This window comes from Pinus tabuliformis, chromosome 6 (genome assembly GCF_031772625.1).
Source record: "Pinus tabuliformis cultivar Carrire ecotype Pingquan chromosome 6, CPIR1, whole genome shotgun sequence".
Lineage (NCBI taxonomy): Eukaryota > Viridiplantae > Streptophyta > Pinopsida > Pinales > Pinaceae > Pinus > Pinus tabuliformis.
This window is the reverse complement of record NC_142292.1, coordinates 335361958-335388045: the sequence shown is the minus strand read 5'-3', so window position 1 is coordinate 335388045 and position 26088 is coordinate 335361958.

Sequence of the window (26088 nt, the reverse complement as noted above, 5' to 3'; positions counted from 1 at the left end):
AGAGATGAAGAAATCACAAGATGCAGATGCATGGTTGCTTGGTATGAAGAAATTCTTTCGATTGCATGATTATTCAGAAAACATGAAAGCAAAGATAACCACTTTCAGTCTTAAGGGTAAAGCAGATATTTGGTGGAAAAATGTGAATAATGTCAAAGGTATACATGAAGAGGATTTGACTTGGCATGCGTTTGAAAGGCTTTTCAAGAATAAGTACTTGTCAGAAAGGTACTATGGTGACAAAGCTAAGGATTTTTATGAGTTGCGAATGGGTTCCATGATAGATGACGAATATACTAGCAGATTTTTGTAGCTGTTGAGATATGTGCCTTACCTCAAGGAGGAGAAGGCCAAGGTTCAAAGATTCATCAATGGAATTCTAGTAGCATACAAAGACTAGATTGAGTTCGATGAGCCTAGATCAATGGAGGAGGCCATCTGAAAGTTGAAACATTTTTATGAGCAATCAAAGCGCAAATTTGAGCCTAAGCATGACTTGAAAATAAATGACAAAGCTAAAGGAAAGTGGCCACCAAAGAGAGGAAGACCTCAAGATGCAAGTGAGAAAGAAAATGCAGTTCCTTACAAGAAGTTCAATACAACTGAGAAGGGATGTGGAGAGCAGTAAGCTAGAGGCGGTGGTAGAGAACCATTGCAGTGTTGGATATGTGGTAAGGATCATCGTAAGAGGGATTGTCTACAGTATCATAGTGGTAGTAGACCCCAGATCTACAGTGCTCAGGAGGCACATACAGTTCCATTCAGTTTGACTAACGCTCCAGCTACATTCATGTGTTTGATGAATAGTGTGTTGCATCCTTATATGGACAAGTTTGTTATTGTATTCATTGATAACATATTGGTATATTCTAAGAATGAAGAATAACATGTCGAGCATTTAGCAACAATTTTGAAATTGCTAAGAGAGCGTTAGTTGTATGCTACACTTAGCAAGTGTAACTTATTTCAGACTGAGGTACATTATTTGGGGCATGTTGTCTCCAAGGATGGCATAGTAGTAGATACAGAAAACATAAGGGCGATCATGGAATGGGTAGCTCTTAAGAATGTGGATGAGGTGAGATCATTCATGGGATTGACAGGTTACTACAGGAGGTTAATCAAGAACTTCTCACTCATTGCATATCCATCATGTCATTACAACAAAAAGATAAGAAATTCGAATGGCCAAAAGAACGTGAGGCTAGTTTTGAGCAGCTTAAGAAGTTGTTGACACATGCACCAGTGCTAAAGATTGTGGATCCAGACAAGGAGTTTGTAGTGTGCACATATGCTTGCAAGAGAGGACTTGGTGGATCTCTCATGCAAGAAGAACAGGTAGTGTGCTATGAGTCACATAAATTGAATGAGCATGAGAAGAATTATCTAATGCATGATCTTGAGCCATCAATGATTATATATGCATTGAAGATGTGGAGGCACAATTTTCTTGGCAAGAGGTTTACATTGATGAGCGATCACAGTGGGTTGAGGTATTTGTTTGACCAAACAAATTTGAATGACAGGCAAGCTAGATGGTTGACTACCCTTGTTGAGTTTGACTTTGAGATCAGATACATAAAAGGGAAGGAGAATTGGGTTGCATATGCTCTTATCAGGAAGGTATAGGTAAATCATATAGTGGATACGAGCTCTTATGTGATAGAGTTACAGGATAGGATCTTGCAGGAAAGACACTGGGATGAAAAATACACGGAGATTATGCACATGTACATGTGATGGTACAAGTACATGTGCAGGTACAAGTATAGGTATAGGTGATCGGGATGCCTACTATCGTATAACGTCAGATGGTTTGGTGAGGTTTAGAGACAAGATCTATGTGCCAAATTGGAGTGAGCTCAAGAAGCTTATCTTGAGGAAGTTTCACACCAAGCCATACTTGGGTCATCTAGGATATCAGAAGACGTTGACAGTGATGAAGAAGTTCTACTATTTTCTGAATCTGAAGAAGGAAGTGACAGAGTTCATGGCTATATGTTTAGATTGTCAGGAAGTAAAGGTGAAATGTAAGCATCCAGGTGGTTTACTGCAACTGATAGCGATTCCAGAATGGAAATGGGAGGACATTTCCATGGATTTCATTAAAGTTCTTCCAAGGATAGTGAGGCAAAATATTCTATTATGGTCGTGGTCAATAGGTTGAGCAAGATAGCTCACTTCATTATAGTGAAGACTACATATTCAACCAGTGAGGTAGCACAGGTATTCATCAGAGAGATAGTGAGACTGCATGGTGTTCCAAAGAAGATTGTGTCAGAAAGGGATGCAAAGTTCACTTCCAAGTTTTGGAAGGAGCTATTTGCAGGCTTGGGTATAGAGTTGGCCTTCAGTACAGCTTATCACAGACAGAGAGTGCCAACACGACCTTGGAGGATATGTTGAGGATGTACCTGATGCACCGATAGAGGAAATGGGAGGAGTAACTTCCATTGGTTGCGTTCAAATCTAACAATGGTTATTAGGAGTCATTAAGGATGAGTCCTTCAAAGGCATTGTATCGGCGAAGTTGTAACACTCCCATTAGTTGGAGTGATCTAGTGAACAAGGTATTTGTTGGACCGTATATGGTAGCAGATATGGATTAGGAAATGCAGGTAATAAAGAAGAATCTAAAGGCAACACAAGATAGACATAAGAGTTATGTAGATCAACATAGGGTATTTAAGGAGTTTTAGGTTGGGGAGCATGTGTATTTGCACATCTAGCCCAAGAAACACTCTTTGAGGATTAGTTCATGTGTGAAGTTGGCACCACATTATTGCAGGCCTTTTGAGATCCTTGAGAGGATTGGATCGGTGGCTTATCGACTTGCACTGCCTCCAATAGTGAAAGTCCATGATGTTTTCCATATTTCATTTCTTAAGAAGTATATAAAGGATGTTGATCATGTTGTTGATTGGTCTGTATTTCAGGTGGAGCAAGAAGGAGAGTTCCAGCCAGAGCCTCAATACATATTGCAGTGGAAGCATCTCATGCTCAGGAACAAATCCATAGAGCAAGTTAAAGTGCAGTGGAAGCACTTTGGGCTTGAAGAAGCTACATGGGAGATGATAGATCATATGCGGGCCCTGTATCCTTCAATGTATGCCGGTTAAGGCAAAGCATTTTCGGTTTGATGTATATGTTTGGCATATGTTTTGCTGATGTTTTGGTATATGTATGTAAATACTGCCATGAGATAAGTTATAAATCTCCAATAAGCGGTATGGGTGTCATGTTATTATGGTTTTTATCTTGTCATGTTGTCATGATGTTTTTCTTTTGAGAAGGCCTTTCATTGTAAATACTACAACGAACTACGTTATAAAGCTCCATAGGCCATTTGTTTGCTTTTCAATGGTTTTTCCCGAGGTCTTGATTTGGTTTAACACCGAGGACAATGTTCCTTGAGGGGGAGGGTTCTGTAACAACCCTGGTGAAAAATTCCATGTAATAAAATTTAATAAAGGAAAAATAAGACCACGATTAAAAAACACTTATTCCAAGTTGAATGTTGGGCAAAGATATCCTAGTGGGCATCACTTGATGTGTGTTTTGGCTAAGGTAAATTGGAAAAGGCTAAGCCAAAAGCATAAAAAGGAAAATAAGGCATTTTGGCACATTTATTTACGAAAATAAAGGAAAATAGGAGAAAAGTAAGGTGAAAGGTCACACGTTGTAGGTGAGGAGGAAATTGAAGGAAAAGATGGAAAATGATGAAAATAAAGGCCTCATTAATAAAAATGCTTCTGAGGATCAGTCGGTAACCTTTTGTCAATTCAAGTTTGGATCTCTCTCTTTATTATCTTTCTCTCTCTCACTCTTGGTCACTTAGAGTTTTCTTGGAGCACTATAGCTTTGGAGCAAGGAAGGAAAAGTAGGCAACGGGAAAGGAAGGAAATAAAGGATCAAGGAAAGGAAAGTAGGATCAAGCAACTTCAGTTGGAATACTTGCAGGTAACTTTTTTCATGTGTGATTTCCTAGTTCGTTTGGACATGGATGTCTTTGCATGTTGGTGTATGGTTCTCTTGCTATCTGTGGCATGGTTTTGCCGGGTTATGACATTGGTTTTTAGCATAGCCTTTCCTTTTTCTGGATGCTATGGTATGTCAGGATGTTTATCTCTATTTTGAGCTTTGGTTTGTCGGATGGATTTTAAAATCCGGGGTAGAGGTGGTCTCAAGTTTCATTCCCAAACGCCTAGGAATCCCTTGACAAATTTTGGCGGGATAAACGGTAAAGCCTGAGGGAGAAGTCTCAATTTAGGGCCTAGTGATTCATGTTTGGATTGTGGTAAAGCTTGGGAGACTGGTCTCGGTTTAGGGCCTAGTGATCTGGGATTGGATTAAGGTAAAGCCTGAGAGACAAGGAGACATTTTTTTTCTCAAAGATAGTGATGGATTCTTGATGGCATTCTAAGTTGCACCGACTTTGGTGTAATCACGATTTGAAGAGGGTGGAGGTGGTTTAACCTTTGGATTCCCTTGGTTTTTCTATATTGGTTATTCTCTAAGACCCACATTCATGCTTGGAATATGGCACGGGGGTGACTAATCGAAAGAGAGATTTGGTTTAGCCATGTCTATGGTCGGGTGGTATGTGGAAGTCCCAAACTTGGTCGAATTTTCCTATGATTAATAAAAGCTAAGTACTCTTACTTTTTCACTTGTTTATATGTGAACTTAATGGTTGTGATATCTCTGATATTTATATGGTTTTATGCAGGTTATTAGCATGGTTATATGACTGGTTCATGTCATGATCATATCATGTATTTACTTGTAAATGTTAAATGGATGGATGCAAGACCTAATTTATGTTATAATCATTCAATGGAGAAGGTGGCGATCCTTATGTTTATGTTTCATAAGTTCTTTCAGTCAATTATGCTCTGTCTTGTATCCTAGATCTGTAGGCTGCATTCATGCCAAGTGTTTGACAGAATGTCATTCTTGGTTGGGGATGCTCAGGCCTAGTTCTGAGGTTGAATTTTGATTTGTTTATCTTATCATCATGCCTTTGATGGATTCTAGAGGTTGTAACAAGTTTTGGGCATAGGCCTGGATTTTGGGCTAGAAAAGTGGCTCAAATCTCGAGGATGTTGGCCCATGTCTACTGAAAAGGGTCCAAGAACGGTGGCACATAGGCCTATGAGAGAGACTTTGGATTCTATATGCTATCATGCCTATAGAAATAGAGAGCGACCAGGGGTTAAAAGGCTTAAAACATAAGTGGGATTCAGGGACATGATGTCTGAGTGGCTGACATGTCTCTTGAGGGTGTTGTTGCCGATGTGAATGGGTTTGTTTGATATGTTCCATCAATTTTGTTTCCTTAAAGTTACCAAGGAGGTTGAATCCCTTATAGCGACCTCTCTCGTCACATGTTTACCCCTGCTGGTCCGTGTCTTAGGTAGATTTGGGAGGAGGGGGTGTTACAGATTGGTATCAAAGCATGGCTGCTCTCTCCTTGGGTGAAGGTGCTTGGTCATGCATGCATGTTAGTCGCATCTGTGTCTCTTACAACTTGCATTCCATGTGCTTGTTGCATTGCATCATGTTGATCATGGTTGTAGTAAGGTTATGATGAGGAACTTGATGTTGATTTTGTGGAATGCATCATCAGAAATATATGGATGGTTACATCATTATAAACAGCTTGAGTACATCCTTGTATGTTAGATTGCCTTCTTGGTTGTTTGATTACATGTATCAGTCTTGTAGGTTGGTTACAAGAATTGTTCACTTATGTTCGACTACATGCATTAGTACATGCGTGTAGTTGATGAGGAATTTCTTATACATGTTGATAGTTTCATGTGGAAATGTGTGCAATGGAGTAATGGTTGTTGTCATGCATGAGGTCATAGCATGCATTGTTGATATGGCCTTTGCATTGATGACTAGACCCTAGCTAGAATGATGTTTATGCATTGATACACTTATTCGATATATGTCTATATGCTGTTATGATTGTGTTATACATGTATCATGCTGATTTGATGATCTTGTAGACAAGGTATCCTCCCCAAATCATGCTAAGGTACGTTGGTTTATTGTGATTCGGTTTATTTGACATAGTATGCCTTGCAGGAAAGAGATCAGATGGCTAGAAAGGTGGTAGACTACATATAATCTCCCTATGAATTAGATGGTGATTGTGGTGCGGGACATTCTTCTGACTTGGAAGACACATTGAGAAGATTGAAGGAAGAAAAAAGGAGTTGCAAAGTAGACAATGACAAAATCATGCAGGCACAAGAGAAACAAGCAAAGGTGAATGTGATACTAGTTCAGAGTTTGTCATATTTGCAGCGATAGGGACCACTTCAGATCAACCATGGGCATGAGGACAAAACTAATGGGGCATATGCTAGGAGATCTCCTAGTAGACACAAGTTGGATAGATCTGACATGATCAGAGATGGCAGGCTATTGGACACTCCAGATAGGGGAGGTGATTGACACGGGTACTATTCTAGTTTTGGTTTTGGCAGGCATCATGATCATCATCATTATCATCCTTACAGGAGGATTGATAGAGGATACTTGCCAGAGGAGTTTAAGGAATCAAATCCACCTACCTTTGATGGAGAGATGAAGAAATCACAGGATGTAGAGACATGGTTTCTTAATATGAAGAAAATCTTCCGATTGCATGATTACTCAGAAAAATGAAAGAAAGGATAGCCAATTTCAGTCTCAAAGGAAAAGCGGATATTTGGTGGGAAGATGTGAAGAATTCCAAAGGTATACATGAGGAGGATTTGACTTGGCATTATTTGAAAGGCTCTTCAAGAATAAGTACTTGTCGAAAAGGTACTATGATGACAAAGCTAAGTTGTTTTATGAGTTGCGGATGGGTTCCATGACAGATGACGAGTATACTTGCATATTTTATGAGCTGTTGAGATATGTGATTTGCCTCAAGGAGGAGAAGTCCAAGGTTCAGAGATTCATTAGTGGACTGCCAGTAGCATATAAAGACCAAATTGAGTTCGATGAGCCTAGATCATTGGAGTAGGCCATCTGAAATTTGAAACATTGTTATGAACATGAGCAGTCAAAGTGCAAAGTTTAGCCTAAGCATGACTTGAAAAGAAATGAGAAATCTAAAGGAAAATTTCCACCAAAGAGAGGAAGACCTCAAGATGCAAGTGAGAAATAAAATGTAGTTCCTTACAAGAAGTTCAATACAACTGAGAAGGGATGTGGAGAGGAACAAGCTAGAGGCGGTGGTAGGGAACCATTGTAGTGTTGGATATGTGGCAAGGATCATCTTAAGAGGGATGATAGTGGAGAAAAGAGGAATCTGTAGGGGAAGAAGAAGCCTACATTAGTGAGGATGGTTACCACTATGTAGGCTATGCGTAGTTGTAGAAAAGGTTGTGTGATGTTTTCAGTACACATTTCTAGTGACGAGGGTAAGGAGGTTGAGGATGCGAATGTGTTAAGCAAGTACCCAGTTTTGTAGCAGTTTCAAGATGTATTTCTTGAGGACATTACAAAGTTTCCACCTCATAGGGAGGTAGAATTTTCTATTTAGTTGGTGTGAGGGGCAACTCCAACATCAAAAGCACCTTACAGGATGAGCACACCTGAGTTGGTTGAGTTAAAGTTGCAGCTAAAGGAAATGTTGGCCAAGGGGTACATTAGACCGAGTATATTGCCTTGGGGTGCACCAGTGTTGTTTGTGAAGAAGAAAGATGGTACTGTCAGATTATGCATTGGCTATAGGCAACTAAACAAAGTAACGATCAAGAACATGTACCCATTGCTGAGGATTGATGATTTGTTTGATCAGTTGAAGCGAGCAACAATGTTCTCCAAGATCGACTTGAGATCGAGATACCATCCGGTATGCATCAAGGAAGAGGATATCTTCAAGACTGCGTTCAGGACCAGGTATGGGCATTATGAGTTTGTTGTTGTTCCATTTAGTTTGACTAATGCTCCATCTACATTCATGTGTTTGATGAATAGTGTGTTGTGTTGCTAAGAGAGAATCATTTGTATGCTCAACTTAGAAAGTGCAACTTCTTTCATATTGAGGTACATTATTTGGGGCATGTCGTCTCCAAGGATGGCATAGAAGTAGATCCAGAAAAGATAAGGGTCATCATGGAGTGGGAAACTCCTAAGAATGTGGATGAGGTGAGATTATTCATGGGATTGGTAGGTTACTACAGGAGGTTCATCATGAACTTCTCACGAATTACATATCCTATCACATCATTGTAGCAGAAAGGGTAGAATTTCGAATGGACAGAAGAATGTGAGGCTAGTTTTGAGTAGCTTAAGCAATTATTGACACATGCACCAATGCTAAAGATTACAAATCTGGACAAGGAGTTTTTAATGTGTACAGATGGTTGCAAGAGAGCATTTGGTGGAATTCTCATGCAAGAAGGACAGATAGTGTGAAATGAGTCACAAAAGCTGAATGAGAATAAGTAGAAATATCTAACACATGATCTTGAGCTAGCAGCGATTATACATGCATTGAAGATGTGGAGGCACTATCTTCTTGGCAGGAGGTTTACTTTGATGAGCAATCACAATGGGTTGAAGTATTTGTTTGACCAAATGATTCTAAATGCCAAGCAAGCTAGATGGTTGGTTACCCTTAGTGAGTTCGACTTCGAGATCATATACATCAAAGGGAAGGAGAACTGGGTTGCAGATGCTCTTAACGGGAAGGTATAGGTAAATCATATAACAACTATGAGCTCTTATGGGATAGAGTTACAAGATAAGATCTTGCAGGCAGGACATCGAGATGACAAATACATGGATATTATGCACAGGTTACAATAGAGCACATGTAAAAGTATAGGTACATGTGCATGTACATGTGCAGGTATAAGTATAGGTGATCGAGATGTAGACTATCGTCTCACGACAGATGGTTTGGTGAGGTTTAGAGACAGGATCTATGTGCCAAATTGTAGTGAGCTCAAGAAGCTTATCTTGAGGGAGTTTCATCCAAGCCATACTTGTGTCATCTAGGATATCAGAAGACATTAATGGTGATGAATAAGTTATACTATTGGCCAAATATGAAGAAGGAAGCGATAGAGTTCGTGGCTAGATGTTTAGATTGTCAGTAATTAAAGATGGAATGTAAGCATCCAGGTGGTTTACTGCAACCGATAACGATTCCGAAATGGAAATGGGAGGTCATTTCCATGGATTTCATTACAGGTATTCCAAGGAAAATGAGGCAACATGATTCTATTATGGTCATGGTCAACAGGTTGAGCAAGGTAGCTCACTTCATTCCAATGAAGACTACATATTTAGCTAGTGAGGTAGCACAGGTGTTCATCAGAGAGATAGTGAGACTGCATGGTGTTCCAAAGAAGATTGTGTCAGACAGGGATGCAAAGTTCACTTCCATGTTTTGGAAGGAGCTATTTGCAGGCTTGGGTACAAAGTTGGCCTTCAGTACAACTTATCATCCGTAGACATATAGATAAACATAGAGGGTCAACATGATCTTAGAGGATATGTTGAGGATGTACGTGATGCACCAACAGAGGAAATGGGAGGAGTATCTTCCATTGGTTGAGTTCACATACAACAATGGTTATCAAGAGTCATTGAGGATGAGTCCTTTTGAGGCATTGTATGGGCAGAGTTGTAACACTCCCATCAGCTAGAGTGATCTAGTGAACATGGTACTTATTGGAGCGGATATGTTGGCAGATATGGAGAAGGAAATGCAGGTTATAAAGAAGAATATAGAGGAATCACATGACAGAAAAAATAGTTATGCAGATTAGCACAAGGTATTCAAGGAGTTTAAAGTTGCGGAGCATGTGTATTTACCCATCAAGCCCAAGAAAATCTCTTTGAGGATTGGTTCATGTGCCAAGTTGGAACCATGGTATTGTGGGCCTTTCGAGATCCTTGAGAGGATTAGATCGGTGGCATATCGTTTCACTGCCTCCAACTGTGAAAGTTCATGATGTTTTCCATATTTCATTGCTTAAGAAGTATATAAAGGATGTTGATCATGTTATTGATTGGTCTGTATTGCAGGTGGAGCAAGAAGGAGAGTTCCAGCCAGAGCCTCGGTACATATTGTAGTGGAAGCATCTCATGCTCAGGACAAATCCATAGAGAAAGTTAAAGTGCAGTGGAAGCACTTTGGGTTTGAAGAAGCTACATGGGAAACGACGGATCAGATGCGGGCCTTATATTCTTCAATGTATGCTGGTTAAGGAAAACCATTTTTGGTTTGATGTATATGTTTGGCATATGTTTTGTTGATGCTTTGGTATATGTATGTAAATACCACCATGAGCTAAGTTATAAAGCTCCAATAAGTGGTATGGGTGTCATGTTATTATGATTGTTATATTGTCATGTTGTCATGATGTTTTGCTTTTGAGCAGGTCTTTCATTGTAAATACTGCAACGAGATAAGTTATAAAGCTCCACGGGTAGTATGTTTTCTTTTCAGCAGTTTTGCTGAGGTCCTAGTGTGGTTTAACACTGAGGACAGTGTTCCCCAAGGGGGAGGGTTTTGTAACAGCCCTGGTGAAAAATTCCATGCAATAAAACTTAATAAAGGGAAAATAAGACCACGGTTAAGGGACACTTGTTCCAAGCTGAATGTTGGGCAAAGTTATCCTAGTGGGAATCACTGGATGTGTGTTTTGGCTAAGTCAAATTGGCAAAGGCTAATGCAAAGGCATTTTTGGCACATTATTTATGAAAATAAAGGAAAATAGGAGAAAAGTAAGTTGAAGGGTCACACGTTGCATGTGATGAGGAAATTGAAGGAAAATAATGGAAAATGAAAAAAATAGAGGCCTCATTAATAAAAAGGCTTATAAGGATTAGTTGCTAACCTTTTGTCAGTTCAAGTTTGGATCTCTCTCATTATTTTCTCTCTCTTTCTCACTTTTGGTCACTTGGAGTTTTCTTGGAGCACTCTAGCTTTGGATAAAGGAAGGAAAAGCAAGCAAAGGGAAAGGAAGGTAAGCAAGGATCAAGTAGCTTCAACATGAATACTTGCAAATAACCTTTTTCATGTGTGATTTCCTAGCTGGTTTGGACATGCATGGCTTTGCATGTTGGTGTATGGTTATCTTGTTGTCGGTGGCATGGTTTATCTGGGTTATGGTTTTCAGCCACGGGGATTCACTCAACGAACCTCTAACATAGCACGTGCATTCGTGGCATACTAAGAAATACCCTTAATTTGAATACATATTGGAAAATACCTCTAAAACTCACATTATTTAACCCCCTACCAATATGGACCCAATACACCTTCCCAATTTAAAAAGCCCCTACTTTCACTAGATATTGTAGGTATCCATTTTTTCATTAATATTTGTTATAACTATTTATATTTATATCCCATTATTTTCATTAACCATGGTAAGCAAATTATGCACCTAGAAAGAATAACCTAAATATTAGGTAGCCGAAAACTTGAAAGTTTCAATAAAAAAGAGGCAAATATAGGTTGGTTGATTTACAAATACATATTGTGGAAAATTTGAATGGAAAATACATAGTTTTTAACTCTCAATTACATCTATCTTCTATTGAATATTGAAAAAGATACACTACAACAGTTCAAAACAAAACCTCGATAACCAACACAATGGTGCACCTTTCATCTCACTTATAGAATAGGAAGAGGAGAGGAAGTACAACGAATATGGACACATGAAAAATCTTAACTGGTTGGACTTTGTCAAATCATAGCCCTAACCCGATCACCTAGTGCACCATAATTGCATTGTAAGAGTGCCATGTAAGTGCGTCTCCATCAAAAGATGAACCGGAGCATGTGATCATGCATCCCTTCCTTGAGATATGTGTCCTCTACCTAAGATGGGAATTTCCGATGCATAACTATTCTAATTGACTAAGGATATGCACCCTCTTAGTAGGAATATATCATGCATGCTAAAAATAACAACAAAAAAGATCTAATAATAGAAAAACTCTATCCAAAACTGAAATTGATAAATTTGAAACAACATCTAAATTTGAATTAATTGAAGGAGTGACATGCCCACCCTTAACATGCATGTACCCTCTTCCATATAATAGTCTATTTCACTCTCCTATGGCATGCATGTGCCCTCTACCAAGAAATAGTTAGTATCACTGTCTCCTTCACTTTCATTCAATATGTTCATCACTAATGTAAGGAAAGGGTGAAGGTGCCATATTTGTTGTCTTATCTACTGCCCCATCAATGGGAGGATCACTAGCTGAGAAACAGGTAAAAAATATTAACACACACATTAGACATAGATCATAGAGGTATTGTTAATGTGATGCATGTTTGTTCTAGAGCAAGGCTACTTGGGAGCGGGAGCAGAAGTGGGAAGCAGGAGTGAGGAGTGACATTTTCAAAAGCTCCCATGTTGGGAGTGAATTTTAAACAATATATATTATATATATATTTTGATGCATATATGTCAACAAAAGCATTTAGAATGATAAATTTGTGATAAAAAACATAAAAACATGGATTAAACCATATAACATCATTCATCTAGTAGTTATAATATTAATCAACCACAAGCCCACAAATCACAAGTTCTCATTTATATAGCATGTAAGGGTGCACATAACCAAAATAACATAAAGTGCAATCCATATTTGAACAAAAAATACATCAACAAATAGGCTATGGATGGCCTCTAGCATCCAAAAAAATCACGCTACAACAAATACCTACCTATCATCAAAATCATTGCCTGTCTTGGGATCTTTGTCATTAATATGACCATCTAAGCATTAACATAAGATAGAAAAATGTAGCATCTCAAGTTAGGATTTTGTTTGAGTGACAGGTACATTTTTAGTATGGTCATGATAGAGGAGTTTGACAACCAATGTCACTAAGGTCAAACATATAGGGCTTGGTTCTCTTGATTAAATACAAGTTCCATACCCTAGTACATGAAAAATGCAATGGATACATTGCAACCACCCCAACCCTGAAATCCTGAAAAACTATTAAGTTTGTTGTATTTTGAGTAAGATCTAAAATTCTACTTTCTCCATATGAAATCTAATGAGTTCGTAACCACTCTCAAACATCCTAAGTCATTTCACGGTGTTGTTAAAAATTTAAGTAAAATGATGAAAATGAAAGATAAAGGAGAATGTCACTTTTACTTTAAGAATTTAACATTACCGTGAATTGCATGTCAATGCTAGGACCATAGGTTTGAACATTAGGCTATTATGGACCTAATATTACCATAGTTTTTTCTTTCTCCCTGCCACTCTTAATACTCCCACGATACTCCTGAACCTCTATTTCTCTAGCCCACTTGTTTTTTGCCTCCACGTGGCCAATGTATTGTCAACAATACCTTATAATACACATATTACTATACAACATATAAACACCCTTTACCCCCTATTATATGCTCAATATATTATTTCTTTTTACCTTATTTTTTATGCCCCGATATGAACACATGTGATATGGTATTGCTTTGTCAGTGAAGCCCCTGCGTTTTCAGCCTAGCCTTGCCTTTTTCTAGATGCCATGGTATGTTGGGATGTTTATCTTGGTTTTAAGCTTTGGTTTGCCATATTTTTAGAATCCGGGGCAAAGGTGGTCTCAAGTTTCATTCCCAAAGGCCTAGGAATCCCTTGACCGATTTTGGTGAGATACACAGTAAATCCTGAGGGAGAAGTCTCGATTCAGGGCATAGTGATCTAGGTTTGGATTGCGGTAAAGCATGAGAGGCTGGTGTCGATTCAAGGCCTAGTGATCTGGGATTGGATTAAGGTAAAGCCTGAGAGACAAGGAGACAGAAAATTCCTCAAGGATGGATTCCGTATGGCATTCCAAGTTTGGTTTGGTTGTGATCAGAGCAATGAATTTGGTGTAATCACGGTTTCATGAGGGTGGAGGTGGTTTAACCTCTAGATTCCCTTGGTTGTTCTCGATTGGTTTTCTATGAGATCCCATATTCATTCTTGGAATATGGCATTGGGTGATTGAATGAAAGAGAGATTTGGTTCAGCCATGTCTATTGTCGGGTGGTACGTGGAAGTCCCGAACCTAGTCCCATTTGCCTATGGTTAACAAAAACTAAGTTTTCTTACTTTCACACTTTATTTATATGTGGATTTAATTGCTATCATATCTTTGATATTTTTATGGTTATAAGCTGGTTATAAGCTGGTTATAAGCATGGTTATATGACTGGTTCATGTCATGATCATTTCACGTATTTATTTGTAATTTTTAAATGGATGAATGCAAGACCTAATTGATGTTATAAAGTTCAATGGAGAAGGTGGTGATCCTTCTGGTTATGTTTCATAAGTTCTTTAAGCCATTTATGCCCTGTCTTGTATCCTAGACCTGTAGGTTGCATTAATGCCAAGTGTTTGACAGAATCTCAATCCCGGTTGGGGATGCTCAGGCCTAGTACTGAGGTTGAATTTTGATTTGTTTATCTTTTCATCACATCTTTGATGGATTTTAGAGGTTGTAACAAGTTTTGGTCCAAGGACAAAATTTTGGGCTAGAAAAGTGGCTCAAATCTCGGGGATGTTGGCACAAGTCTGTTTAAAAGAGTCCAGGGACGCTGGCACATAGGTCTGTGAGAGCGACTTTGGCTTCTGGACATTATCATTCCTATAACATGAGAGCAACTAGGGGATAAAAGGCTTAAAACATGTGTGGGAATCAGGGACATGATGTCTGAGTGGCTTGAGGGTGTTGTTGCTGATGTGGATGTGTTTGTTTGATATGTTCCATCGATTTGATTTTCCTTAAGGTCACCAAGGAGGTTGAATCCCTTATAGTGACCTCTCTCGTCACATGTTTACCTCGGATGGTCGGTTGCTTGGGTAGACTTGGGAGGAGGGGTTGTTACAATCTTTCTTAGTTTCCCTGCGATACCCTTTAATTCAACTTTGTTTCCTTCCCAAAAGAAATTCAAGAAAATTTCTTGAAAATTAAAAGCCATTGTTCCTAAAGATTATAACCCCTGGACTCCCAGTACAACATCATCACCACCCATTGAAATGGAAAGCATTGGACTATTCAGTACATATTCCCCCATGGATAGCTTCATATTATGACACTTTCTAGAGCAATTTATAGTTCCTCCATTTGCAACCATTACTTGACACTCTAGTGCTGGATATAGGAAGAAATTGAATTCCTTGGCTATCTTATAATGAATAAAATTATGGGTACTACCCGAATCAATCAATACTATTAGCTTTTTCTTCTTGATATGTCCTTCTATCTTGAGAGTTTGAGGAGTGGTAATTCCTGCCAATGCATTACAAGATATGGTCTGATTCATTTCTTCTTTCTCTAGGGTTGGTTTCTAGTGTATATCCTCTTCTTTTGACAGTTCTTGATCCTTTTCCTCCTCCTCTTCACAATCTATGTAAAATAATTTCTTCTCATCACACTTATGACCTTTAGTGTATTTTCTATCACAACTATAACAAAGCCCCTTTTCTTTTTTTTCGTCAATTATTATGGTGTCAACCTTGTAAGTTATGGAAGGCTAGGAGCAAAAACAATTCTGTCTTTATAGTTGTTAGTGGTAGACTTCCTTGTTGCCATAATTTTGTTTTCCACTTTTCTTGCAACCCTGAATGCCTTCTCCAATGAATTAGGTTCCCAAAGGCGAATCTCCTGCTGGATGTTATCCTTTAAATTCCCTATAATACATCAATCCTATGCTCCTCTAGAATATCATTTACCCTAATATTCAATTTTTGGATGTCCTCAATGTGTTCCGCCATTGAACCCTTTTGTTTGAGATTTATCAATTGGCTAAAGAAGGTGTTTCTCTTTGTATCCTAATAATGTGCTATCAATTCCTCCGTAAAAATTGACCAAGTCACAAGTTGTTTACAAGAAAAAAACCATCGATACCATATAAACTGAATGGATTTTAAATATAAATATGCAATGCATACCTTTTGTGCGTGTTTCATTGTATGGAGATCAAAATATTGCCTCATTTGTAGTATCCATGTTATCGGATCCTTGACATCAAACTTCCTCATATCGATCTTTGGAATATGGTGAGTCTTCAATCCAAATTTAGAATCTATGAAATCACGATTAACATTCCTTTTGTTTTCATTATGAGTTTCATCTAATACCTTTTTCCATTAGGAAGCATTTCTTGTAGCAACTTTGTCAAACCTTCCTTCAAACCTTCCATGTCTGCTTTTAAACCATTCTTCAAATCTTCCATGTTGCCTTTCATTTTCTCTTCAATGCCATCTTTAAAACCTTCCATGTCTACTTTTAAACAATTCTTCAAACCATCCATCTTAGCTTCCATTTTAATTTTTGGTTACTCTTTGCATGAGTAAAATTTGTTGCACTTGGTCTCGTAATTTTGATATATCATGTTGCATTTCTTCCTCTTCTTCATGTGTCATAGAAGAGATTTCTGGTTGCTTACTAGGTGTATCCATTTTTTGTTTTGTTTCAAGTCATTTTGAAATAAAACAATGATATATATGCTTCACTATTCCCTTTTAATCACTTCAAACTAATTTTTCAAACAAAAGTTATGCAAAATTTTAAAAAATACACACCTTTTTCTTGCTTTTTAGGAGCTAGATATTGTAGTTTCTGTATCTCTGTAATCGAGAATATCCAAGGTTTGAAATTACGTCCTATAGTATCCCTCTGAGTCTTCTTTCAAACCCAACAAGTCATACCAAGATTGGGTTCTTCAAGAAAGAGTTATGCACAATCTACCACGATGAGCTGATTATAGACTAGTTCAGTAGATCGAACTTGTACGGAGTGCCATGTGTCATTTGTTCGACCTTATTCCCTCAAAATGATACCCAAAAAACTATAGTTTGTCCTATTTCTATCACTTTTTACTAAATTCAAATCTAATACTCAGAGAGAAAGTTATGACTATTTTCCCTAGGTCACCTGTTTGAGATGGAATTCTGGAGCCTGCAAAAACCCTAACTTCCTTGGATCATATCTCTGAAAATATAGCGAGCCAAGATCTAAACTACATACAAGAAGTTGATCAAGATTTCATCTCCACGTGGTTGCGATTTTAGATTTTGAAGCTTCGAAGAAAAAAATTTATAGCAAAAATTCCACGATGACCTGTTTGAAGCAAGGAAACCCTAAAATCCAAAGCTCTAATACTAAATGTTATGCAAGCAACTCACAAAAAGATATATAAACGACTTAAAAAGTATTCTCTTCGAGGGGGAAACCTCATTTACATTACATAAATGAACAACCCTTAGATGATACAAATGACAATACCTCCTTTGTATATATAGGAGTCTAAGGGGTCACAATATAATCGGAGCCTACATAAAAATAATAATGTAAGGGCACAACGATAACAATAATGGGCTTGTATGGGGCACAACATTAACAATATGGGGGCTACATGGGCACAACAATAACAATAGGGGGGATACACTAACAATAACAATAAGGAGGCTACACTAGTATTATAGGGACCTAACAATTCATGTGTCGCTTAATATGAAGGAGATGTGTGTGTGTGTGTGTGTGTGCGTTTCTCTATCTCTCTCTCTCGACAAAACAAATTAAAAGAATTCTTATGGTTAAAATATCTTATTATTGTGTTGTTAAGGATGAAGTAGTTGGAATTATTTCCATTGATAGGTTCATTCTAATTTAGGGTATAAGAGAGATTTGTAATTTCTTCAATACTTAATGTGGAGTTGACATGTAACATTTAAAAAAAATATCAGTGACACACACACACACACACACTCTCTCTCTCTCTCTCTCTCACACAAACACACATACACACATACACACACACACACAAACACACATACACACATACACACACACACATATATATATAGAAACATTATATATCTATCTACATATATATATATATATATATATATATATATATATATATATATATATATATATATATATATATATATATATATATATATATATATATATATATATCTATATATATATATATATAACTAACACAGATCCATGTTAACCCCAGATCTAACAAGTGTAAAGAGAGATCAAATCTCTCAAGAGGTGAAAACCTCTTTTTTTCAAGTTTTTCACTCTAACAACGGTTTGCATCTCAAGAGATTTGGTCCCTCTCCATGCTTGATAGCTCTGATGTTAACATGGATCTATACTCGTACTTAGACACAAGTTGTACTGTTATGCTAGTGATGTGATTTCCCATGTGGCAGACCTATAGGCTTGGTAAGAAAATGTTATGATTATATTTTTTTGGTATGATCCAATACAAATCACATGCCCAACTTATAGTAATAATAATAATAAATGATTATAAAATTATTTAAAAATACAAGAAATATTGTATTTTAATTAAATAAATAATTTAAAATAACTCAATCAATTTTAAGAAATAATAAAAACAATTTTAAAAATACCTAATTTGGACAAGTGTTGCATGGTTAGAGAAGTTAGAAAATAGTGTTATATTTAATATACACAAGTAAATAATGTTCCCTTTTTAAAAGATAACTAAAATAAGAAAAATCTTATCTACCCATAGAATCTGTAAAGTAGGATTGAGCTATCTATCCTAAAAGCAAAAGGAGATTGCAATCTTTTGAAGAGCATGTTCAATTGTAAATTAGGTATGGATACCATACTAACAAAATATATTCATACCATCTCATCTCATATATATTAGTTATTAACATTGTGCAATTGTAAAACATATATATATATATATATATATATATATTTCTTTCCAGGGATAAAAAGCTATAATTTTATTTATAGAAAATAAGATTACATGCATATATGTCACGACATTCCAACTGTTGATGTGCCTAGTTTGGCATCTTAAACATATTCCACTATTATTCCTATTTTGTTCTTTCAATCTATTCAATTACATATTTATCAACCCAAAAGATTTAATATCCCCCCCATCAAAATTGGGATTTTTAACATCCCCTCCAAAAAGATATACATATAAGCCTATGTGCAAATTCATATTAGTAAATTTTATCCGATTATAATAATTTTGGATCCCTTCCTACCATCTGTGTAGAAAAATCATAAAAGCATCATAAAAATATAGAATAGTTATTAGAGAAGTAAAAGGAGACAATGTCATACTCCAATAATATTTGAAAAGGTAACTCATCAATTTTCAAGTAAGAGATCCTTTATACTTTCAACAATTTTAGCATAGACTTCATGCTTAAATCATGTTGGCCCACATTTGAAGAGTTGGGAAAGAATCCTTTAGGGGGTCTATTGGGAAATGAAATAAGGCAAAATCAAATAAGGGGAAGGGTTCCCTTCCATGGCATTAGGGGAAGGGAATAGGAAAACCCCTAGCTAAGAAGCCAAGGGGATCAATCAAGACTGCCATACCTTAACCCTAAATTATTCAAAATTAATTTGATTTAGCTGATAGAATTTTGTGCCAAACTATATATTAATTGTGTCGTAGGAAGGGAGAAAAAAATGTTGGGGAAGATGCATTAAGGGATCTCTAGGTTTAGGCCTATTAAGTGTTGATCCTCCTCAAATATGGAGAGGGAGGATTAGGTAAGGAATTTTTTTTTGATGAAATGGATCCTTAGAGAAAGAAAAGGCCCTTGCAAGGTTACCTTATAATTATTTTGTCCATTAGTAACAAGGAAATAGGAAAACCCTCTAAAATACTTTCCATACATATATTATTAGAACTACATAAGCCACATGTGATCATGTTGCAAGGAGGGAGGGATGTAAAGAGATTAGATCCAAAGAAAATCTTCTTAAGAACTAGGAATTTATGGTAATTTATGTAAAGGAGAACTCAAGGGGGATTTTAGCTAGGTGGGAAAAACTGATTTGCTCAATTGTTTTTTCTTTCATTATATCAGGTGATCCATGCATATATTAATAACCACTCAACTACTCCATTGGCTCAAAGCACAATTCTTCATCTTGGGATTTTTTTATTATTATAGTTTTGCAGGTCCCCCACTTCTAGGGCCATTTTGAGGCCCTAAATGAAATATTTTTTATGTGGAGGGGCCTGTTTTTTTTAATAGTAAAGAGTAGAAGGATTAAATTAATTCATGCCCATACATGACCAAAAACTAGGAGAATTATAGATTGTTTACAATGCCATCCAGGGGAAACAATATTTTTAGACTGTTCATCCAAACCCGATTATTTTCCAAAATTACAAAAAACCACATATCTACTTGTTTACTACTATATACCCTACATAACTGCTTCAAAATCAAAATACATTTACGTTTCATCACCAAAAAAACACACAGGGGGTTGACTAATCCTCCATTGCAACTGGGTAATTGAGATCAATTCTAGTAGTGTATTCATCAGACCGAGATTTCTTTTCTTCCAGTTTGGTTTGGAGTTCTTCAATTTGCATTCTCAGAGCATCCACTTCATCCTCTAATTGATGAATCTTCAGGTTCTTTTCTATCTACCTCTCCTACATTTCATATGCCTCCTTCTATTTCTGATGAAGACATCTTTTCATTACTTCCAACCCCTCCCTAAGTTCAACATTTTCCTTGACACAAAAACCACAATTTGGAGATAGGAAATCAGGCCGTGGAGTCTGCCTTCCCCGTTCGTACATTGAGCGCCCCATCATTTTGCTCGAACGAAGGCAGCAACGGCCCCAAGAACCCAAAATCGATACCACCTCATTGGAATGATTCATTGTCTCCATGAAAACAAATGATATGCACTAATAGGAAGGATTACCAGAACATAAAGGATAGACACAGAGTCTCTCAATTACCTAATGAAGACCACAAAAAGAATAAACACAGAGCCTAGTGAAGACCACACAGAAAGGATAGAGACAGAGTCTCTCAATTACCCAATGAAGACCACAGAAAGAATAAACATAGAGCCCAACGAAGACCACACATAAAGGATAAACATAGAGCCTAGCGAAGACCACACAGAAAGGATAAACACAAAGCCTAGGGAAGACCACACACAAAGGATAAACACAATGTTAGGATATTCCGACACATAGGAAATAGTTTAAGTATAACTTGGTCTAGTATACAGTTAGGTAAAGTGTGTTTCTTTACTATGTACATTTTGTAACTTACAATCCGACGGTCACAATATGTAGTGATCCGACGGTTCATTCTCTCCTCGGTATTACCGACACTTGATCCGTGGCTTAACACCCGATTGGTCCATGATCTCTATTTAAAGAGCATGGAGGGTCATTTGTAGGTTAACCGTTCATGAGAGAAGCTTATGTAAAATTTCATTCTTTTATTAATAATTTGCCTGAAGTGGCCGCGTTGGTTCAGGCCGTGGACTGTTTCCCTCTTTGAGGGTTTTAACCACGTCAAAAGTACTGGTGTATTGATCTGTGATCTGTTTGTGAGCGGTGTCCTTTGGTGTTCTGTCTGAGGAACTTACCCTATAAATTCCTACATGGTATCAGAGCTATTTGAGGGCCGCATCCATTGGTGATCCAAATCTGAAGCCGGTAGAACTGCATCCGACTGTCGTTTCCTAGATCTACTGTTTCTGAGTACTTTCGGGCTGAGAGGACTGCTCTATTGTGTTGGGAGCATCTGTTCCAATGAGGAACCCATTTCGTTTCATGCGAAAAGGTTTCCAGTAGCCCTAACTACGTCATTTTTAAGATCTGGAGGTATACAGTGTTTATTTGCAGTTTACAGTTATTTTCTCTCTGTTTATTTCGGTTTCGGTTTATTTAGATTTTTTTATTACCGGATCTGAACCTTTCATTTCTGCGTATGCTCTTTGCCCTGCGACTCTGTGCGATCTGGGCAAATCAGAAACAGAAAGGAAGGATTTTTCTCATGCGTATGCTCTTTTCCACTGCGCCTTAGTGTGATCTCGGAAAATCAGAAACATTGAGGAAAATATTTAGTTTCCGGCTAAAGCTAACTTCAAGCTGCAAGGTTCATTTTTTTTTGTATGTCCTTGTTGGGTTTTTTGTTTTTTGTTTTGTAGGGAAAAAGAGCTTTCTCAAAGCAAGCACGCAACCCAAAGCTTCAACCCCTCTCTCTCTCTCTCTCTCTCTTACTTCAAGCCACAAGGTTCGTTTTTTTTTGTATGTCCGTGTTGGGTTTTGTGTTTTTTGTTTTGTAGGGAAAAAGAGCTTTCTCAAAGCAAGCACACAACCCAAAGCTTCAACCTCTCTCTCTCTCTCTCTCTCTCTCTCTCAAACTTTTTGTATAGCTCACTTGGTCCAAAGCTAATTTATGAGAGTAGAGGTCTGTTAAGTTATGGTATGTTCTATGCTTATAACAGTTTACTTCTTTTTCTTATTATATTCCACCGATTAGCAATCACATGTACATAAAGTAAAGTGTAGATAGAACATTAAACGATCGACAGAAAACAAGCCAAGACAAGAGACACAAGATGTGGCGGCTAGCCAGGGACAAACCCCACAATGTGTGGGGAAACCCTTTGATCAAATCTTCTTTTAGTACAATAAATCTGATTCGTATCAACAGTAGCAAACCCTAGATCAGCAGCATCAGCATTAGCGGCTTCATTATCAAACTAGGGCAGACCATATCTCACAAACCGACAGTCGGATTGACTTCATTCCACCACCAAAAGTTTCGGCTTCCAGAGGAGGTTCAGATGAACCTACAACGCAGTTCAGATGAGGAGATCTTCTAGGCCACGCAAGTCAATCTTTACTTCTGCAGTTGCAACTTCAGTTTCAGCAGTTTCCGGCTTCAAACTAGGGCAGTCGATATCTTGCAAACCGTTCGTCGGATTGACTTCATTCCACCACCAAAAGTTGCGGCTTTCAAAGGAGGTTCAGATGAACCTACAGTGCAGTTCCAAAGAGGAGATCTTCTAGGCCACATAAGTCAATCTTTACTTCTGCAGTTGCAGCTTCAGTTTCAGCAGTTTCCGGCTTCAAACTAGGGCAGTCGATATCTTGCAAACCGTTCGTCGGATTGACTTCATTCCACCACCAAAAGTTGCGGCTTTCAAAGGAGGTTCATATGAACCTATAGCGCAGTTCCAAAGAGGAGATCTTCTAGGCCACGCAAGTCAATCTTTACTTCTGCAGTTGCAGCTTCAAATTCAATAGCTTCCGACTTCACATGTGTGAGAGAGAGATACCCATTTCAGCGCAGTAGAGAAGAGACTCATATCTGCGCAGTAGAGAGAGAGAGAGATGTGATGAGATGAGTGAGTCAAAATGAGGAAAAGTCCTCTTATATTTATACACAATGTTGGTGGGTGAATAGATGCGACTGTTGGGCTTCTGAGCCTACATGAGTTGTAGGTCGGCTTGATAATAATTCCATAATCAAAATAAATTCATATCTCCATGAATACTTATCGGAATTGGATGATCTTTATATCAATCCTACACCTCTCGACGAGAGGAATCTAATAAAAATATTATTAGCCATGAATAAGATGACCCACATGAAGTTTTGCCTTGGTTGCCAATTTTAACACTCCCTCTCAACCATGGAGAACTTCATCTGCAATCTGTCTATTGGTCGTTACTATTCATCCATCAAATGCACTGCCTTGTACAGCCTGACCCTTGCCCTACTCTGCTCTATTTTGCCTGTTCTGCTTTGTCTTGTTCTGCCCTGCACTGATCTGTACTGTTTTGTTCTGTTCTGCTCTGCTCTTGCATTGTTCTGTTCTACTCTGCTTTTGTCCGAATTATGAAGAAGAAGAAATGATCGAGGATGTATCATACTGACTTAAAGTCAGTCTTAGAGTATGTACCACTGGTCCCAGACCAGTCTCAACCAACCCAAAGTCAGCGTCATAGTGAGTACAACTCCAATGGTCCCAGACCAATATCATCCTCCACTGACTCAAAGTCAGTCTCAGAGTATGTACCACTGATCCCAGACCAGTCTCAACCGACCCGAAGTCAGCGTCATAGTATGGTACAACTCCTACCACTGGTCCCAGACCAGTATCATTGATCCCATATCAATGGAGGTCATCCTAGCATAGGGAGTACGGTAGTTACAACGATGCGTCCATCGGTACCAATATGGTCCCTAACTTCATTTCCCTGCTCATTGATCAGATGAGAGGTACTTCCCATGAGTCCCAGACTGCATGGGTAGGATGCCTCGACAGGAGAACTAATCAATCCTGTCCTCACAGGAGAACACATCAATCCTGCTACAATCGCCATGGAGAACACATCAATCCAGGCCGCCATGGAGAACACATCAATCCAGGCCTCACAGGAGAACACATCAATCCTGCTACAATCGCCATGGAGAACACATCAATCCAGGCCTCACAGGAGAACACATCAATCCTGCTACAATCGCCATGGAGAACACATCAATCTAGGCCTCACAGGAGAACTAATCATCCTGCTACACAGGAGAGCGAATCATCCTGTTCCACAAGAGAGAAAATCATCTTGTCCCACAAGAGAGCGAATCATCTTGTTCCACAAGAGAGCGAATCATCTTGTTCCACAAGAGAGCGAATCATCTTGTTCCACAAGAGAGCGAATCATCTTGTTCCAGTGCGCACCACCAGGGGAGGGTGAGTCACCCTATGGTCGTATGTTGCTCCAGTAAGAACCACAAGCCCTCAGAGCTCCCAGAGCTCAATGTATGCAACATGCAGGACCCTTGTACAAGGGTTTCTTGATGACTCCAAGTCGTTTGGGAAAATCACAAATTAGATCTTTCCTCAGGGCTTTGACAAGGTGTATCAACATGTACATCATCTTAATGCGATGGAGCCTCCTTGCTCATCAACTTACCATATCCCAGATGCTGTCTATCTGCTAGAGCAATCGACGAATACAGGATTCCTCAATAATCGAATCCCACCTCTGGTTGTTATAGAGAATCACAATGGTATCCAATGTAAATCCAAACTGCTCACTAAAGAGCTTTCGCAACCAGACTGCCTCACACGAGGTCATGCTAGCAACAATATATCCTGCTTCAGCGGTGCTCAAAGTCACCGACTTCTGCTTCCTGCTCATCCAGGATATCGAAGCAGATCCCAAGGTGAAACAACACTCGGAAGTGCTCTTACGGTCCACCACACTGCCTGCCCAATTAGCATCAGTATATCCAAGTAGTCTCACATCTTCGACAATGTATCTTAACCCATTGTGCCACGAAGATATCTCAGAAGATTCTTGGCATCAATCCAGTGAGGCTCAACCAAATATGAGCTCACAATGCTAACTGCAAAACATATGTTCGGATGGAGGTTCACCAAGAACATCAATGCGAATGAGTTTATGAAACTCAGAGGCATTTCCCAAATCTGGTCCGACATCACTACCATATAAATTTTAAAAGTTAAGATCCTCGAGGTAGTCACAGGCTTGCAGTCGATCATACCAAATCTTTCCAATATCTTTACCACATATTTTCCTTGGGATAGGAAAATTTCCCTTGGCTTCTGCCACACTTCAAGTCCTTGGTCCTTCATTTCAAATTCAGAGGCCAGCTCCCTCTTACATTTGTGAATGAGAGGGTCTGCACCTGTTAGAAAGAGGTCATCCACATACAATACCAGTATGAGAGGCTTGTCATCTTCAACCTTAAAGTAAAGGTTAGGATCGGCTTCACTCCTAGTGAATCCCAACTTCATCAAGTAGCTATCGATCCTCTCATACCATGCTCGGGGTGCTTGCTTGAACCCATAGAGAGCTTTCTTCAACCTGCATACATGAGATTTTCGATCATAAATCTCAAATCCTTCGGGTTGCTCCACGTAGACCTCTTCTTTGATCGAGCCATGCAAGAACGCAGTCTTGACATCCATCTGATGTAGGTTCCATCCTTGTGAAGCGGCAAGGGCTATGATCGAGCGGATGGTCGTATATCTGGCAACAGGTGCAAATATCTCATCATAGTCTATACCTTCCTTCTGGGATAAACCACGAGCAACAAAATGAACCTTATACTTTTCCATACTTCCATTTGCTGCATGCTTTATCTTGTAAAGCCATTTTGAAGTAACAATTGTCTTGTCCAGGGTCTAGGAACTACTTCCCAGACATCATTCTCCATAATAGACTCATATTCTATGGTCATAGCACCCTTCCATAGTTAATG